The sequence below is a fragment of a genome, unplaced genomic scaffold (assembly GCF_019419815.1).
Source record: "Pyrus x bretschneideri cultivar Hongxiangsu unplaced genomic scaffold, Pyrus_bretschneideri_v1 Contig49, whole genome shotgun sequence".
Lineage (NCBI taxonomy): Eukaryota > Viridiplantae > Streptophyta > Magnoliopsida > Rosales > Rosaceae > Pyrus > Pyrus x bretschneideri.
In genome coordinates, this window is record NW_025999786.1 from 764456 (window position 1) to 776747 (window position 12292).

Below are 12292 nucleotides of genomic sequence, written 5' to 3' on the forward strand. Positions count from 1 at the left end.
TCCGAAGTTAAGCGAGTTCAGACGAGAGTAATCCCAGGATGGATGACCCACTGGGAAGTTCTCGAGTGAGTTCCCAAAAACAAAACCGTGAAGGCGTGGTCGGGGTCCAAAGTGAACAATATCATACTACGGCGGAGCTGTGACTAGGATGTGACAGAATGGTATTAGAGCCATTTTGCCATTTGGTACGGATGTGCCAGCGAGGACGTCAGGTTCCCCTTAAGTGGGGTGGATTGTGAGATCCCATATTCACCAACGGAGAGGGGGTGATGTGCCTTATATGTACATGCCCACCTCCATATAGCACGAGACCTTTTGGTAGCTCATTGGCTTCGGATTCCATCAGAACTCCGAAGTTAAGCGAGTTCAGGTGAGAGCAATCCTAGGATGGATGACCCACTGGGAAGTTCTCGAGTGAGTTCTTAGAAACAAAACTATGAGGGTGTGGCCGGGGCGCAAAGCAGACAATATTGTGCTATGGCGGAGCCAGGACTGGGATGTGACAGTCTAAACCTGTAACAAGGAAGTTTAAGGTAATGTGTTGGACACAAACTACGCAATCATTACTCAACAAGTCTTTGTCTGCGTTATACAGTAATATTGGGTATGCACTTGTAGTAGTAATACATGGTGACACAATGGTAGCAACTGCATGCAGAGTCATCACTACTTGTCTACTACCAACTGGAAGTGTAAATTCTCGAGTCATCTATTTATACTATATATGAACACTGTGAGTGATGTGTTGGTCGTAGTTATGTATAAGTGATGTGTAGGGCAACTATGTGTCTACGTTTGGGTTTTGTGTTGGGCATATCTACGTGTGGTACATGTGAGTTTTGTGTTTATTGGTGTACTTAATATAAGTGTTTGGGCTTGAAATCCAAGATTTGGGTTGAAAGAGAGTTAGCCTAGGAAGAAGGTTGCAAGTCTCGGCCATATGGTGAAATATTTGGCCCCATAGTAAAGTACTGATTGTTTAACCGAGTTCTAGAGGAATTAGAATTGTTCAAAGATCAGGAATAGATCAAGATTCGGTCGGGTCCTGTCTAAAGTGGGACTATGTGAAAATCATGATGGGTTTTGATAAGATTTAGAAGAAATTGTTTAATGATCAATACTCATGACCAGAAAAAAATGAATTAACCACATAAAGGATTAAATTCAGAGCCTAATTTAAGTTAAAGAGACCAAGACTCGATGATGATAGTTTTGGCATAAAGAGGACTTGTCATAATAATTTTAAGTGCATTCAAATATTACCGAGGAAATAGAATTCTACAGCTCGGCAAACTTGGGCATCAAGTAAATTATCCTATAAATATAAGAGAGTTTGCAACGTAGAGAAGACCTTCAACTCAACTCACAAATCAATGCTTTACGTGAACCCTCTCTTCTTTTGAGAAAAAATAATACTAATTGCTTTACTAACTGTCAGCACGAGCACAATCTCTCTATCAGGTTACTAGAATCACAACCAAGCAAAATACAAAGCCTAAATCTACAAGAATATTGTAGCATACTAAGCTGAAGAACTCGCAACAGATGAAGCCATGGATGCAGAAAAACAAGGCCTGCAAACTTTGATTCTTTTCCTCTCTGTCAGATTGCTATTTGCTCAAAACTAAGAATAGGACTTAGTACCACTATGAGTATTAATCTGTGAGAGCAGAGATCACCATATATATATATATTGATGGTGAATCTGACCTGCATCAAAATCAGATTCTGTTAGAGAAGTTTGTTCTCCCTGATTTTGTGTTTGGGGCTGGTAAACTGGATGTGTAACCTGAGAGGTTGTTTCTACTGATTTTAGTTTGATGTTAATTAAATCATTAATTAACTCTTGTTGGGTGAAAGAAGAACTGGAGGCTACGACCTTTAATTTCCTATTGGCTATTGAATTGATTAATTCTTGATCTTGACCCATCTTATCGGTTGGTATGGATTCAGAAAAAGAATTTCTGCTAGGAGCAAATGATCTATGAGACTGGGTAGACTCATAGGATTTTCTTGCTGGACGATCAAAGTTGATTTTAACCGTTCCATCAAAATATTATTCTATGTTGTCTAAATGAACTAGACTGTTTTGAAAAGCTACTGGCTTACTTTCATTAATTAGACACCAATCTGAAGACGAATTGGTTAAACTAATCTGAAGATCCAAGGGACCTTGTATTTGGCCATGAACAATGATAGAAGAGTGATTCTACCATCGAACTGGCTTCTATCAAATCTTTGTTGGAAACCAGATGATAGAACCTGTATGTGTTCTTTGGGTAGTAAGCTGGCTATTGGGCCATGAACTGACCACCAGCTGGGAAACCATGGTAGAAAACTTAGCCTGAAATTTCTGTCAAAGGTTACAATCCATGAATGGCTAAAATCAGCCGTTTGATGAAGAAATATATTAGTCCAGGCTTGAATGTAATCAAAATAATTATAATGGTTGTTCGGGAGGAGAAAATGTTGAGTATAAAGTTGTTTGGTTTGATAGAGGGGGATTCCCCATTCTTGTTCTGTAAGAAATCTACCAATGTGAGGGGAATGGTAGAGTATTTTGCATTCATGGTGTATATATATATATATATATATATATATATATATATATATATATATAATCCTTCTCATATCATAGTAAGGATTCCCTATTTAGAAACCATATAGAAAGATGCTTGTATTTTCTATCTCATATCAATTCTAACATAAGATTGAATCCTCCATCAACTGGAATCAGTCTACCAATTTTTATAAGGTTTTCTTATGCCAATTGGACTCAATCAACCAATCTAAAATATCCAGTCTCATGTTCATTATTTTACATTCTCCCACTTGAGCAAGAGACCAATTTCAAACACGGTTTTAGCAATCATAAGAAGTGATCACATAACTTTTTTTAAGAATTCATTATCATGACTAATGTTCCATTGCATTTCAAAATATAGAAACTAAGAACCATAAACCACATAACAAGATTGCAGTTTTAATTCAAAGCTCACATGTACCCAATCTGCTAATATAACTCATGACCAAACTGATATACACAATTATTTAACAAAATTGCTCCCACTATTCAAAAGATCCATACATCACTATAAAGAGCAAAATGTCTATCATTTATTAAAAGAACAATTCATAACGATCTGCTTTAAACAGACAAACTGTTTTTCAAAGCAACAAATGAATCCATTCTTAAAATTCAATCTGTCATTCGAAACCACAAAAATTTCACAAATGAAGTTTTGAGCACAAATGCAAAGAAACTTATTAAAATATAAAACTAACTATCAAATTAGCTAGCTAAAAACTAAAAAGAAGAATTCAACCTTAGGAACATCAGACTTGCACCAGCTGTTCCAAAACCTTTGATTGTCACAGTAGCACCCTTGGCTACTCCCACTAATCAAAACCTTCAAGCACTCCCATCCAAGCAACATGCAACTTAAATTCCCCAACAGGTAAGGCTTTAGTCAATGGATCAGCAAGCATCAAAGTTGTATTTATATATTGCACTTTAGTCACTGCCTTTTTAACTTGTTCTTTTACTTTAAAAAATTTTACATCCATCAGCCTAAAAGCTGAAGTTCTTCTGTTATTTTTTGGTAAAGAACACAACTGAGTTATTATCACAACACACTCTCATAGGTCTCTAAATTGAGTTTATGATCTTTAATTCTATCATAAAAATTTTCAATTAAGCTGCTTGCTTCATTCCTTCGGAACAAGCTACAAAATTAGCCTTCATAATTGAAGTAGCAATAATAGCCTATTTTTCACTTTTCCAAGAGACTGCCCCACCATTTAGCATAAATATGTAACCACCTATTGACTTTCTATCGTCCACATCAATAGCCAAATCCAAGTCAGTATACACCTCAAGTTCCAAAGATTCATATTATCAAGTTCGAATCAATAAGCTTACTTATGTTATTCTAATCAAACTTATCAAACAGAGAGATTCAAACAAAATTAAATTTTGATTTCATGCTTCTTATTTGGGTTTCAGAATACATACCGTGAATTATGAATATCCATATCGTGCAACGAAAGCAAAATTGATATAAATTTATTGGGTAAAGTACAAAAAACTACCTCAACTATTGGTGTCATGACACTTTCATACCTCATTTTTTAAAATTGACAGTGTCATACCTCATCTTATGAATTTGTGCCAATGTTATACCTTCCGTTAGCCTGCCGTTAATTTATCAGTTAAATGCTGACGTGGCTTGATCCAGACCCCACTTTCTATTAAAAAAATTAAAATAAAATAAAAAAATCATTTAATATTTTTAAATATTAAAATAATAAAAAAAAGTTAAAACAAAAAAAAAATCAAAAAAATCAAAACCTTCCCATCCACTCCCCCTCCCCCTTTCTCTCTCTCCCATCTTCTTCTTCCCTACGTGATTCAACCAAAAAAATAAAAAATTTGCCCTAACCCCCCGAAGAAGAAGAAGAAGAAGAAGAGAAGGAAGGAAGGAAGGAAGGAAGGAGGAGAAGAAGAAGAAGAAGGAAGGAAGCAAGAGAAGAAGAAGAAGAAGGGGAAAAAAAAAAAAACCCCAACCCAGTTCGTCCCTCCCCCCAAAAAAAACAAACCCAGTTCGTCCCCCCTCCCAAAAAAAAAAAAATCCAACCCCTTGCCAAACCAGAAAGCAAAGGAAGGAGGAGGAAGAAGAAGAAGAAGAAGAAAAAAAAAAAAAAACCCAGATCCCGTTTGCCAATTCCGCGAGGGGTGGGTGAGGTTGGGTGGGTGTAAGGATGGGTGCGGAGGGTGGATGTGAGGGGAAGACGAACTGGGATTTTTTTTGTTTTGTTTTGTTTTGTTTTTTTTTTTTTTGTTTTTTGGGTTGTAGGTAAGGGCTCGGGTTGGGGGGGGGGGGAATGGGGGAGAAGAAAGAAGGACGTCCGGGGGGGGGGGAGGGTGGGAACGGATAAAGTTTTTTTTCTTTTTTTTTTTTTTTTGTTTTCTTCTTTTGTTTTCTGGGTTGCGGGCTTGCAGCAGGGGATGGGGGGAGAAGAAAGAAGGATCCCCCGGGGGGGGGAGAGGGAGGGTGGGTAGGGATAAAGGTTTTTTTTTTTTTTTTCTTCATTTGTTTTCTGGGTTGGAGTTTCGTAGGGGGAGGGATAGAGGGAGTGAAAGAGTTATTTCGTTTTTTATTTTATTTTAATATTTAAAAAATATTAAATAATTTTTTTTTAGTTTTTAATAGTATTTTATTAATTTTTTTAATAAAAAGTGGGCCCTGAATCATGCCACGTCAGCATTTAACTGAGAAATTCATGCCAAGCTAACAGAAGGTATAACATTGGCACAAACTCGTAAGATGAGGTATGACATTGTCAATTTTAAAAGATAAGGTATGAAAGTGTCGGAACACCAATAGTTAAGGTAGTTTTTTGTACTTTACCCAAATTTATTACTTAATTCTCAGATCATCCAAACACGTAATCGAAGAAAAGAGAGAACAATTGAAAGTGTTCTCAATCTTAAAGCACCAAAAAAAAAAAAAACAAAAAACGGATTTTGTCTAATTCTAACTGTCGAAAATTTTAGGGTAAATTATATTTTCATACCTCAGGTATGGGGCCTATTTCAATTCCTTACAACATCTTCAAAACATTTCACTTTCATACCTTAAGTACTATTTTATTTCAAAATAATACATGCGTTACATTTTCCATCCATTGATCCGTTAAGTGCTGACGTGGCTGCCACATATATGCCACGTGGTTGCCAAATGTCTACCACGTGGAAAAAATAATAATTTTTTAATTTTCCTTTAATAAACCTAAATCTTCTAAATATTAAAAAAAAAAAAAAAAAAAAAAACCAGAACCCCATTCCCTTTCCCCTTCCTCGCAACCCACAACCCAAACCCTAAATCCCATGTTTTCTCCGATCCACTCTTCCCTGTTCACCTCCCCGACCCACTTTGTCTTCTCCACCCTAGTGTGCTACGTTCATGCCGCCAACAGCGAGAGATTCGAGCTGGTCGAATTCGAAGGAAGGTGGCGGGGCCAATGGTGTATACGAGCTTGGTGCGCCTGGTGGAATGGAATCCGTTTTCCCATATCTCAGCTTTGGTGACGACGTCGACCTCGATAGAGCTGGAGAGAGCATGGTCAGAGTGCGAATGAGGGGATTGGAGCCCTGAGAAGGGCGTGCTGTTGTCGGTAAACCCCTAACCCAAACCTTAAATCCATGTCTTCTCCGATCCACTCTTCCCTGTTCACCTCCCCGACCTACTTTGTCTTCTCCACCCTAGCGGGCTACGTTCATGCCGCCAACGGTGAGAGATTCGAGCTGGTCGAATCTGAAGGTGGCGGGGCCGATGGTGCATACGAGCTTGGTGCGCCTGGTGGAACGGAATCTGTTCTTCCGGAGCTCAGTTTCGGTGACGACATCGACCTCGATGGAGTTGGAGAGAGCATGGTTGGAGTGCGAAGGAGAGGATTGGAGCCCTGAGGAGGATGTGCTGTTGTCGGTAACGAGAACGGAAAACTTGGGATCAGAGGAGGAGGTTCTGATGGAGAGCTTTGGGAAAGAAGGGGTTGTGGTTTTGGTGGTGGTGGTGATGACCGGCAACCGGCGATTGAAGTTGGAGAGGAATGAGGAGTGGTGCTTTGAGATGGCGAGGTTGGACGGGTGAAGAGATGTATGGATTGCGACATTGCGACTGGGGGTAAGCGGCGGTGAATGGTCACGGAGGGAGAAAGTGGGGGTTTAAAAGGGGTGGACGGAGCTATCGAAGAGAAGAGAGAGCTTTGGGAGGAGTTTCCAAAGTGAGGAAATGAGGGAGGGACAAAAAAAGCTGGACTGATGGGTAGTGGGTCAGGGAGGTGAACAGGGAAGAGTGGATCGGAGAAGACATGGGATTTAGGGTTTGGGTTGTGGGTTGCAGGGAAGGGGAAAGGGAATTGGGTTAAGGTATTTTTTTTTTTTTTTTAATATTTAGAAGATTTAGGTTTATTAAAAAAAATTAAAAAATTATTATTTTTTGCTACGTGGCAGACATTTGGCAGCCATGTCAGCACTTAACGGATCAATGGATGGAAAATGTAACAGAGGTATTATTTTGAAATAAAATAGTACTTAAGGTATGAAAGTGAAATGTTTTGAAGATGTTGTAAGGAATTGAAATAGGCCCTAAACCTGAGGTATGAAAATGTAATTTACCCAAAATTTTAAATAACCTTATTTAAATGCACAGTTTTGCGTAATCTTAGTTTTATTCCCAGAACGAGGACCTGTTTTGAAGCCTAACAACCGAAAAAACTTGTTGTTTTTATTTCTTTATTTTTATTAGATTCTTTTGATCTTGTTGATTGAATTTAAGAATTTAAATTTATGGCTCTGATACCACATCTAAATCTACAAGAATATTGCAACATACTTGCAGGATACTAACTTGAAGAACTCGCAGCAAAGGAAGCCATGGATACAAAAAAACAAGGCTTGCAAACTGTGATTCTTTTCCTCCCTGTCAAACTGCTATTTGCTCAAAACTAAGAAATAAGACTTAGTACCAATATGAGCGTTAATTTGTGAGAGTACAAATCACCATATACATAAATATATATAACCCTTCTCATATCATAATAAGGATTCCATATGAGAATCCATATAGAAAACTGCTTGTATTTTAATCTCATATCAATTCTAACATAAGATTGAATCCTCCATCAACTGCAATAAGTCTACCAATTCTTATAAGAAAACTGCAATTAGTCTACCAATTCTTATAAGGTTTTCTTATGCCAATTGGACTTAATCTACCAGTCTGAAATATCCAATCTCATGTTCATAATCTTACAAGATTTGGGTTGATGGGCGACAATTGCATGGTTAGATGAAGTTTTCTAGAGGCAACTAACAAAACGACATGCTGGTTAGACAAGGTCAAAGATGTAGAATCAGTTCGGTTAAGGAGTCTTAACAGCTAGGTTAAACAACGAGTTTCTCAAGTTTGACAAGTTAACCATCTCAAGCCTCCATCAGTGAAGAGTCTTTCATTCTTTTGCCGAAATAGGTCACTTCATTAGCCTTCTTGGTGAAGTGAAGTATTTTTATGATTGGATAGTCCCAAGTCACATTCAGGGTTAGACATAATGACGGCTAAATCACTTTTACAATAAAGACACCCATTTCTTTTGAGTATCTTTATCCTTATAGTTTGCTATCAGTTTGGTGATAAGTCATATATTTCATGCATTTATACCATCCATTTCTAGTCTCTTTGTGATGTTTTTGAATTAAACTGGTTGTATTTTACCTTATTTTGTGTTAGTGTGCAGTTACTTGTACTTTAGGATCATTTGAAGGCAAAACAAGTGAAAACATGCGATTTTTGGAGCTGACCCTTATTCAAACATAGAGAGAAGTTTAGTGGCCTATTTTGGAGCTCAAATAAAGTTATTACTTGTTTTGAAGCCCAAATAAAGTTATTACTGGTTTTGAAGTCCAAATAAAGAATCCAAGATGAATCTAGCTTGTTAAAAGAACAAGAGCAGAATGGGAAAGGAATTGGAATATCCAGCTTGATTTGAAGGAGCCAAATAAGGAAAAACATTCAAAACTTTGGCTTAATGGTTGGGATCACCTTACAATCAGCTGCAGCCCCATTTAGCATATAAATACTAGGGTTTCAGATCACTTTTACATAAGGCCCCTTTGGGGACGTCCAGAGCTCTCTCTTTTCTCATTCTTTGGCCTTTCTTCTAGAAACAAAACCTTAGTTCTATTCACCTTCCGCTGCCATCGAAGAAACCATGTAACCGCACTGTTCTTAAAGAAGTTCGACATCAGAATTGCTTCAAGGAGGTTTCTTCTATGAACTTTAGTTTCACTCATGTTGTTCTTGATATTTATATATTATGTATTCATGTTGTGTAATTAAGTTTATAGCTGGGGATTTCGATGTAGCCTTGCAAAACTATTCTATGTTATTAAGTTAAAGTATTCGATTCACCAAGTTGTGTTCTTGTTTCATTCACTGATTTTATAGTTTAATTTGTTTGTTAATCTTAATGTTTGATCACCATTAGGGCTGCTTATGAATTATTTGATCAAGGTTATAGTACACATCATGCTTAATCTTGGTAGACATGTGAATGATCGAGGAAACTACTATGCAGACATCCTGCCATGTGATTTCTTTGGTTCCTTGAAGTATTCTTGTTCTTAGTGGATTCTTATTTGGTAATCTAAGTTGAACATCACAACTAGGTTGCAAATTAAGAGTACTTGATCACAACCACACATCAAATGGCTGATCATAAATGAGTAAAATGAACCCTAGTTGCATGTTGGAGTGTTGAATGCGTTTTGACTTAATTTTCATGGAATTGGCTTGTAATGGTGAAATTGGTATCCCTAGTTCCATTCCCATCATTTCTGAATCATTCTATTATTCATATGTACATTCTCTTTCATTTTAAGTTAATTTACTTTTCTAATCAAAATCCAAACTCAATTTTTTAGTTTCATTGTTTAGTTAGGGTTCACATAAAGCTAGTACTTTGTAGAGGTCTAATCAGTTCCTGTGGTTCGACACCCTTACTTGTACCATTATACTAACCATATTTTTGCATTAGGAAGGAACACAACATTTGGCAGACTTATTTTCTTACCACATAGTCGAGGCTGCTGAACCTAGTGCACAAGATCCAAAACTTTGTAGTGAGTTGCATAATTTTATCTTCAGGTTACATAATCAAAGGCTGAGAGCGTTCCATCTTTGGCCGAAATTGCTTGGTTCAGGAGTCAGAAGCGCATTTCAGCACATCCATCTCATTCAAGACACTCGCCTGGCTGAGCTACGTAGCAAGTTGGCACGCTTGCATCAGCAATCAATCACCAAGTGACGTAGATAGCACTTTAGTCTCAGCATATGCGCTACGTAGCCTATGTAATTTTTAAGGCCAACAAATTGTGAAAGTGATCCATGTAGTGATGCTCTTATTAATCTTAAAACAGAGATCAAATTGACTTTCACATATGCTTTGATATTGAGTCTCATGAGTTTCGTAACTCATTGGGTTTTGGTGACCAATTTGATACTTACACCACTCCCCGATGTAGAGGTTATGGACAATACACTTGAGAGTAGGGTTTCTATTAGACCCTTGCAATTTCTTACATGACCTGTTAACACAACATGTAAACGACGCGAAAATAACGGTTTACTATAAAACACAATAGCCATAGTGTATGTGCATATCTTATATATCAAATATGTATTATTGCATTATTATTCTATATAAATTAAAAAAAAATTATGTGTTATTTATTTATTTTTATAGTATACTATAGCCAAAGAGTGAGAATAAAAAAAATTATAAAACACATTATAAATAAAAATATCAAGTAATTTAAAAATACCAAACACATTAAAAAATTATACTAATTAATTTACAAGTGCAAAAAAATGTGAAAAGATACACAAATGCTCGTGATTGCATCTTCTATGCTTTGAAGATGGTTACATCGCCGTTTGAATTTCTAGAACCATACAAACCCTCATGAATAATATTTTAAGGGGAGTGCAAAATAAATAAAATTCATAATCATTAATATACAAGTATGAAAAATGTGAAAGTATAAATAAACACTTGTGATTGCATCCTCAACCTTGAAGTGCAACTCACTTCATTTTGCATATCCTTGAAAATTTGGTATATTTTAGTAATGCACTAATGTTTTTCATTAGGCTCCTATTTTGGAGTATGTAAGACTTGAAATACAAATGTATTTTTTTTTTCTTCATATTTTCAAGTAATATTTATGTGACAATGTAGTATGTATATACTAATTTAGTATTATTTTTTCCATTTTTTTGGGTTCAAATTATGTTTTTCATTTTCATTATTTATTGATTTAAAATATATTTTATTTAACAGGTAATAGGTTGGGTTATATTACCTGATAATATTAACGGGTCAATTTTGGGTCGGGTCATATTACCTGTTTACTTTAACGGGTGTTACACGACACGACTCGTTAAGATATCAAATATGTCACAAAAATGACACGGACACGAAAAACACGACACAAATGCTAGGTCCAGTTTCTATAACCCTTAACCTTTATTTAATTATTGTGAGGTTAGTTCACCTATGAACTTTGTAAACTATGTTTCTAGTGAATATTTGATATATTTATCTATGAGCTCTAGATAACTCTATATATTTGTTTTAACGCTACATTTTTCTATCACGGCCGGTTATAGACGTATCTTAGGATTGGGCGTGACATTAAGGGTAAAAATTCGAGCTAACCACACAATGTCAGTCATGATAAATTAGTATCAAATGGGTCAACCATAATAAGTATCGAACTCGTCATCTATGAGAATCGAACTTAAAATATTCACATACAAGTGAAGAGTAATATTGTACTAAGTGACAAAAGAATCAACTAAGTTTTGAATTCAATATGCCATATAAAAGAATTCAATATGTAAACTCAAGCCTTGTGTCCTTGATTGTCAAATAGATGCCCCGTTGCAAGCTAAATTAGATAACCTAATAGCTATATATTTAATGGCGGAAGAAATAATCTTGCGTTGCATGCAATGTGTTTAAACTACAGGTAGCAACCCGCAACCGAAGCCAACAACCGAAGAGACCGACTCTATTTCATTGACGAGTGGACAAGCAGGTGAACCAATTAACAACTCAAATGTGCGTCATGTCAACTTTTTCCTAACCATATTTGAGCAAATCAACAATAACACAACCATAAATAAGTAAATACGTACACACAAACACACACACATATATATTTCCTTGTCTATATATATATACACACACATGCACAAACTCATCATCAATATTAACTCAATCGATCATATATACTCAATTACTCATTTGAATTACTTCCGAACCTTTTCGATCGATAAGTTTGAATCAATGGACACTTACAATCACTGCATCTTATCTGCTGTCTTGTTCATTGTCCTGTTTTCTTCAAGCATCCATGTCTCCGTAGCGGCTCGCAATCTTCTCCAGACGCTACCACCTTTCCCTCCCCTGCCAACACTCCCACAACCCACATTGCCAAACATACCAAACAACCTACCATCTCTACCTATGCCCACCGGCGGCGGCTCCACACAGACACAGCTGCCTCCACTTCCCAATTTCCCTACTACGTCATTCCCAAATATCCCTAAGATTACACTGCCTCCACTGCCAAATTTTCCCTCGGTACTCCCAACCAATATCCCTACTACAATTCCCTCTTTCCCATTTTTCTCTCCACCACCTGCAACCGCTAAACCGTAAATCA